This window comes from Tachyglossus aculeatus, chromosome X4, assembly GCF_015852505.1.
Source record: "Tachyglossus aculeatus isolate mTacAcu1 chromosome X4, mTacAcu1.pri, whole genome shotgun sequence".
In the NCBI taxonomy this organism is placed as follows: Eukaryota; Metazoa; Chordata; class Mammalia; order Monotremata; family Tachyglossidae; genus Tachyglossus; species Tachyglossus aculeatus.
In genome coordinates this window covers 4830037-4837466 of record NC_052098.1, presented here as the reverse complement: position 1 = coordinate 4837466, position 7430 = coordinate 4830037, and the positions used below count along the sequence as shown (strand labels likewise).

The 7430-nt window shown below is 44.4% G+C and overlaps 2 non-coding genes across 2 annotated transcripts; both read right to left on the bottom strand.

Moving 5' to 3' along the window:
* Positions 1 to 317: 317 nt before the first annotated feature.
* Positions 318 to 455, bottom strand: LOC119948350. The gene has a single exon (XR_005456751.1). It is a non-coding gene; the product is annotated as a small nucleolar RNA SNORA7 (small nucleolar RNA).
* A 5520-nt stretch (positions 456 to 5975) lies between these two features.
* On the bottom strand, positions 5976 to 6113 carry LOC119948648. The gene has a single exon (XR_005457030.1). It is a non-coding gene; the product is annotated as a small nucleolar RNA SNORA7 (small nucleolar RNA).
* Between the last annotated feature and the right edge of the window lie 1317 nt (positions 6114 to 7430).

The following is a 7430-nucleotide window of genomic DNA, read 5'->3' as shown; positions in this document are numbered from 1 at the left end:
AATGAAGATTAATACTGTGAGCCCCATGTGGAACATGGACTATGTCCAATCTGATTAGCCTGCATCTACCATAGTGCCTGGAACAGTGAATCTGTCTTTTGCTGTTGAGTCATCTCTGATCCATAGTGACGCCATGGACACATCTCTCCCACAGTGCCCCACCTCCATCTGCAATCATTCTGTCTTGTATCCGTAGAGGTTTCTTGGTAAAAATACGGAAGTGGTTTACCATTGATTGCCTCCTTCCCTGCACTAAGCCTGTGTCTCCACCCTCAACTCTCTCCCGTGCCGCTGCTGCCCAGCACAGGGGAGTTTTGACCTGTAGCAGATTGCCTGCCAGTCACTAGCCACTGGCCAAGCTAGGAATGGAATGGGTATGCCTCTGCTTGACTCTCCCTCCTGTAGTCGAGGCTGGTAGAGGACTGGAAACTCTCCAGGTGCCACCCTGAGAGAGGGGAACATAGTAAACACTTAACAAATGCCATTAAAAAAACAAAGAGAGATTAAGAGGAAAATCAGGAGAGGAAGCCAAGAATAGGATAGCTTAGCTGAGGATTGCTCTGTTTTGCCTTAATGGGTATGTCCTTTACAGGATCCACAACTGATGTTTGCCAAGCCTTTGCTCAAGGAGAGCAACCTCTCTCCTGATTGTTAGTGTGTCAGCTGCCATGGTCTCCCGACAGTCCTTGTCAGTGAGGAGTGTGCCTGTCTTTGTTTTTCTAGGAGATTCTTGATGGTTTAGACTTCTCGGTGGTTTGAATGCCACTTTTCGATGCATTGGTTGTTTTAAGAGCTCACATTTGGAGAATAAGAGCAGATGTCTGATCCAAACCATCTATGAGATGCCAAGGTTTCTAGAACAGATACATCTGTGATGTCTTTTTCCTATATGTATGGGAGGGGAAAGATGGGGTCGGTGATTGATTGACTGACAGATCAGAGCTGATTTTGACACATCCAGAAGAATGTAGACACAGGCCATTGTTATTTAACTTTGAATTCCCTTGCAGCCTGATGATTTTTTTCCCTGCCCACTCATTACATTGAAATCTGTGATTCTGAGTTGGTCAGCTTCTAGAGCTGATACATGAGCATATTATAGCATACTACATACTGGACACTAGATGCAATTAAAGTCCTTTGAAACAAACAATCCTTTCCTACCCTCCTAAGGAAAATTGAGCCCTTTAAAAAGACTAAATTAAAGGCACAGCAGAACATTGAATTCTATACCTGGAGACTTAGGGCAAATGAATAAAAGGAGTTAATCAAGTCAAGGGATTGCCTTAAGGTGAGAGCCCCTATAGAACGGTGGTAAAGTTGCATTTCAAAAGCAATTTGTTCTGTATGTGTACATTAGGAGAAATTACTGTTTAATGAATTGAGTTTAAATAATCTAAAAGAGAGTAAACAACTCAAGGAATTTACATGCTACTTTAGAAAGTCCTACATGCCCTTCTATGAATATTTCTGAGTGCTAAATACTTAACAAAGGGACACCTTAAAGCTAACATTAAATATCCATGAAAGTAAAAAAGCACTCCACCAAATTAGTAAGCGGGAGATGTATGGTTCCAGGAAGGAATTAGCATAAAAATATGCATGAACATATATCCCTAGCTTTAAAAACCTATCATTATGACTACAATCCTATCATGTCAAGCTGTGATTCTGTCAGCTGACATCAAATTAAGCAGTTTACAGCCTTGTCAAATACTATATTTGGATATCGGACTGATTTCCATAACGTGGCAGGAAGAGTCATTAGGGATTTTATAAGGGACTACCTCTCTCCATCTTTGAGATGATGCCTCAGCCTTAAATGATGTGATGGTCCATGTTATGTGAATGTGGGAACTTGGAGAGGAAAATTGAGATAGGGACAAGAAGAGAAATCTCTGAAAATATTCCTGAAGTGGTCCCATTTTTAGAATGGAGAAAATCAAGCTTTAAAGAGATTTTTGGTCCAGTCCCCACAGATTGTTATATTGTACTCTAACAAGTGCTTAGTACAGTGCTCTGCACACAGTAAGCACTCAATAAATACAACTGAATGAATGAATGACCACGTTTGCCTTGAAGGAGCACCACCTAGTGGAAAAAACGCAGGCCTGGGAATCAGGAATCTTGGATTCTAATCCTGGCTCCACCACCGGCCTGATATATAACCTTGGCAAGTCACTTAACTTCTCTGTGCCTCAATTTCCTCATCTGCAAAATGAGGTGAAAGATTATCCAACTTTGGCATCACTGAAACTGTCTTTCCTTGATTCTCCTTCTATCTCTCTGGCCACTCCTTCTCAGTCTCTTCCATGTGCTCCTCCTCTGCTTCCCACTCCCTAACTGTGGGAGTGCTTAAGGCTCAGTTCTGGGTCCCCCTCTATTCTCCATCGACACCCACTCCCTTGGAGAACTCATTCCAATCACTTTGGACAGCTCCACCATCTTCCCTGTCTCACAAGGCCGTAAGCTTGGCATTATCCTTGACCCCTCTCTCTCATTAATAATAATAATTATAATAATAATGGTATTTGTTAAGCACTTACTATGTGCCAAGCACTGTTCTAAGCACTGGGGTAGATACAAGGTAATGAGGCTGTCTCATGTGGGGCTTACAGTCTTAATCCCCATTTTACAGGTGAGGTAACTGAGGCACAGAGAAGTGAAGTGACTTGCCCAGAGTCACACAGCTTATAAGTGGCAGAGCCAGGATTAGAACCAATGATCTCTGACTCCCAAGCCTGTGCTCTTTTCCACTAAGGCACACTGCTTCTTGTAATAATAATGATGCTATTTGTTAAGCGCTTACTATGTGTCAAGCACTGTTCTAAGTGCTGGGATAGATACAAGGTTATCAGGTTGTTCCATGTGAGGCTCACAGTCATATTCCCCATTTTACAGATGAGGTAAGGGGGACACAGAGAAGTTAAGTGACTTACCCAAAGTCACACAGCTGACAAGTGGTGGAGCGGGGATTAGAACCCTGAATCCCAAACCCATGCTCTTTCCACTAAGCCATGCTGCTTCTCATTCAAACCACGTATTCAATCCATCACTAAATCCTGTCAGTTCAACCTTCACAACATCATAAAAATCCTCCCTTCCCTCTCCATCGCAACTACTACCATGTTAATCCAATCACTTATCCTATCCCGCCTTGATTACTGTATCAGCCTTTTTGCTGATCTCCCAGCCACCTGTCAATCCCGACTCCAGTCCATACCTCACTCTGCTACTGGATCATTTTTCTACAAAAGTTTTCAAGACATGCTTCCCCACTCCTCAAGAAACTCCAGTGGTTGCCCATCCACAACTACAGCAAACAGAAACTCCTCACCATTAACTTTAAAGCAGTCAATCACCTTGTCTCCTCCTACTTCACCTCACTACTCTCCTATTCCAACCCAGCTCACACACTTCGCTCCTCAAATGCAAACCTCACTGTACCTCCATCTCGTCTATCTCACTGCCAACCTCTCACCCACGTCCTGCCTCTGGCCTGAAATGGTCTCCCTCCTCATATCTGACAGACAATTACTCTGCCCCCCTTCCAAAGCCTTATTGGAGGCACATTTCCTCCAAGAAACCTTCCCTGAGTCCTCTTTTCCTTTCTTCATCTCCCTTCTGCAGCGCCCTGACTGACTGCTCCCTTTATTCATCTCCCCTCTCAGCCCCACCCCACTTATGTATGCTGCTTAAGAGAAGTAGTGTGGCTCAGTGGAAAGAAAGTGGGCTTGGGAGCCAGAGGTCATGGGTTCTAATCCCGGTTCTGCCACTTATAAGCTGTGTGACTCTCGGCAAGTCACTTCACTTCTCTGGGCCTGAGTTACCTCACCTGTAAAATGGGGATTAAGACTGTGAGCCCCATGTGGGACAACCTGATTGCCTTGTATTTTCCCCAGTGCTTAGAACAGTGCTTGGCACATAGTTAGCACTTAACAAATACCAAAATTATTATTATTATTACATATCTGTAATTTCCTTATTTATATTAATGTCTATCCTCTAGACTGTAAGTTCATTGTAGGAAGGGAATGTGTCTCATATTTTTATACTGTAATAATAATAATGGCATTTGTTAAGTGCTTACTATGTGCAAAGCCACTGTTCTAAGTGCTGGGGTAGATATAAGGTAATCAGGTTGTCATACATGGGGCTCACAGTCTTAATCACCATTTTACAGATGAGGTAACCGAGGCACAGAGAAGTGAACTGACTTGCCTGAAGTCACACAGCTGAAAAGTGGCGGAGTCAGAATTAGAACTCACTACTTCTGACTCCCAAGCCCATGCTCTTTCCACTGAGCCACGCTGCTTCTCTCCCAAGTGCATAGTACAGTGCTCTGCACACAGTAAGTGCTCAGTAAATATTATTGACTGAGTACGTAAGGAATCAGTTAATCAGTCATATTTATTGAGGGCTTACTGTGTGCAGAGCCTTGTAAAAATGAATATGAGAATGTCAGAATTGGGGATGGGAAGGTGTATTTTTATAAAGGTGTCTTCCTATGCCTCACCCCCTCACTCTCTTCCAGGCATTTATAGTGAACCTGTCATCCCAACAATCTTATCATATGTGGTGGTTGGTGGGGAGGAATGTGGAAGAAGATGAAAACTGCCCTCAGGCAAAGCAAACTCTAATGTAACAATTTGACATTGGCACATTACCCATCAAGCCACAGAACTGTTAAAAATCACAAATGAGACAATTGGGAGCCACTGATAGGCTTCATTGCTGGCCTGGATGTCCTCCTTCCATATCTATGAAAGACTTTTATGCCTCACAAATCAGTTAAAGATCTTGTTTAATGAAGAGAGCAAGAGAGAGAGAGACAAATGTTTCTCTGATTTTACTCCTCCCAGACACTGAGTGGCTTGAAGCAAAGAAAAATTACCATTGTTTCCTCAGACCAGCTAAGATTCTAATGAATACTTTAGCCATCAAACTGTGACCTTCCATGGCTTCTGCCAGTGAAAAAATACAGATCTCTTGTCGCGTGCAGCTCTTTGTTCACTTACCGGAGGTCTGTCGAAACCGGCGAATCATTTCCATTTAAAGATGTAAAAAAGCAATCCAGTCCATTACAGATTCAGCTGCAATAGCTATTTCAAAGAGAGTATTAAAATAGCACAATTTTGGCAATTTACCTTTTTAACTAATATCGTCGTTCATTATTTTAAACATGGATCCACTTTGGAAGCTCTCATATGCTTTTAATATATCACTTACCATTTAGCAATTACCACTTCCTCTCAGGCTTCAGGCTCTTAAGAATTGGAACTCATAAAATGACATTGTTCTGACAATTGTACAAAAAACACAGAAAGAGAAATTTATCTTTGTTTAGAGGGTTCCACTTGGGAAAGTTGTTACTTGCAGGACTTAAGTCTCCTGGATAACACCTCTATGCTACACTTCCTTTTTCCTGTAGAAAGGCCACCCTTGCACATATAGCAGAACCATTAGGAAACTCAGAGAACATCACAGAAGCCAGTTAGCCAGTCAGAGATTTTAGGTGCCCTGGCAGGTGCAGAGGAGTTGGTTGGGTGGCCCCTAGAAAATACTGGGCTTATGCACTTTCGGTGGCTGGGCATTATTCCAAGGCTCAATGATGATCTCATCTCCCTCCCTCCCTTCACAGGACCCACTAATTTCTGTATCGCAGAAAGCGCCAGATTGGACAAGTTCTTCTCACCCATGGGTAGTTGGACCATTATTGCAAAACCTCCTCCCAGCTCAATCATCTTTGTTGTTGTTGTCTTATATTGTCGAGTCACGTCCAACCCATAGCAACTCCATGGACACATCTCTCCCAGAACGCCCCACTTCCATCTGCAATCGTCTGGTAGTATATCTATAGAGTTTTCTTGGTAAAAATACAGAAGTGGTTTACCATTGCCTGCCTCCGCACAGAAAACGAGTCTCTGTCCTCGACTCTCTCCCATACCATGGCTGCTCAGCACAGGTGAGTTTCGAATTGTAGCAGATTGCCTTCCACTCACTAGCCATTGACCAGGCTAGGAATGGAATGGGTAGGCCTCTGATTGACTCTCCCTCCTGTAGTCGTGACTGGTAGAGTACTGGAAACTCTCCAGGTGCGACCCGGAGAGGGGCAATCAAATTTATCTTACCTGAATTACCCTGTGGTATGGTTAGGCTATATACATTCAACTTCAGAGTGAGAGTAGCAGCAGTAACTGCCCTTACTGAGTGCCTACTTGGGGTGGGGCATCTGTGCCATTCTGAGAAGCAATGTGGCCTATTGGAAAGAACCTGGGCCTGGGAATCAGAGCACCTGGGTTCTAATTCGTATCTGCTGGGTGACCTTGAGCAAATCACTTCACTTCTCTGTGCCTCAGTTCCCTCACTTGCAAAATGGGGATTCAATATCTGATCTCCCTCCTACTTCGACTGTTAGCTGCATGTGGGACCTGATTACCTTGTATCTACCCCAGCACTCGGTAGAGTGCTTGGCACGTAGTAAGTGCAGTATGAGATAACTGAGGTCCAGAGAAGTGAAGTGACTTACCCAATGTCACACAGCATTCATTCATTCATTCAATTGTATTTATTGAGCGCTTACTGTGTGCAGAGCACTGCACTAAGAGCTTGGGAAGTACAAGTCGGCAACATATAGAGACGGTCCCTACCCAACAACGGGCTCACAGTCTAGAAGGGGGAGACAGACAACAAAACAAAACATGTGGTCAGGTATCAAAATCGTCAGAACAAATAGAATTAAAGCTATATGCACATCATTAACAAAATAAATAGAATATGTACAAGTAAAATAAATTGAGTAATAAATCTGTATAAACATATATACAGGTGCTGTGGGGAGGAGAAGGAGGCAGGGCGGGGGGATGGGGAGGAGGAGAAGAAAAAAGGGGCTCAGTCTGGGAAGGCCTCCTGGAGGAGGTGAGCTCTCAGTACAGCAGACAAGTGGCAGAGCTGGGATTAGAACCCAGGTCCTTTAGGCTCCTAGGCCCATGCTCTAGCCACTAGGTCACATTGCTGCTTCATTTTACAGATGAGGTAACTGAGGCCCAGAGAAGTGAAGAGACTTTCCCAAGGTCACAAAGTAGGCAAGTGGCAGAGCTGGGATTAGAGCCCACGACCTTCTGGCTCCCAGGCCCAGGCTCTAGCCACTACACCATGCTGCCTCTCAGTGGAGCGGTGGATGGAGCTTGACCTGACCTTCCCCAGGTTCCCCCATCTCTCTTGCTGGAGACGGTGACCCAGGCTCTGGACCTCTGCACTTTAGAGTTGGGTGGGGGGGGTCTGACCCTGACACCTCGCCCCTGCCCAGGGCTGAGACCCTGGACCATGAGCATGAGGTATCTGGGAACCCAGAATAGTGGTTCCCAGGGAACCCCGCCAAGAGGAGTGGACTCTAATGTCAATGACCACAGATTGGCTGAGGAAATGGA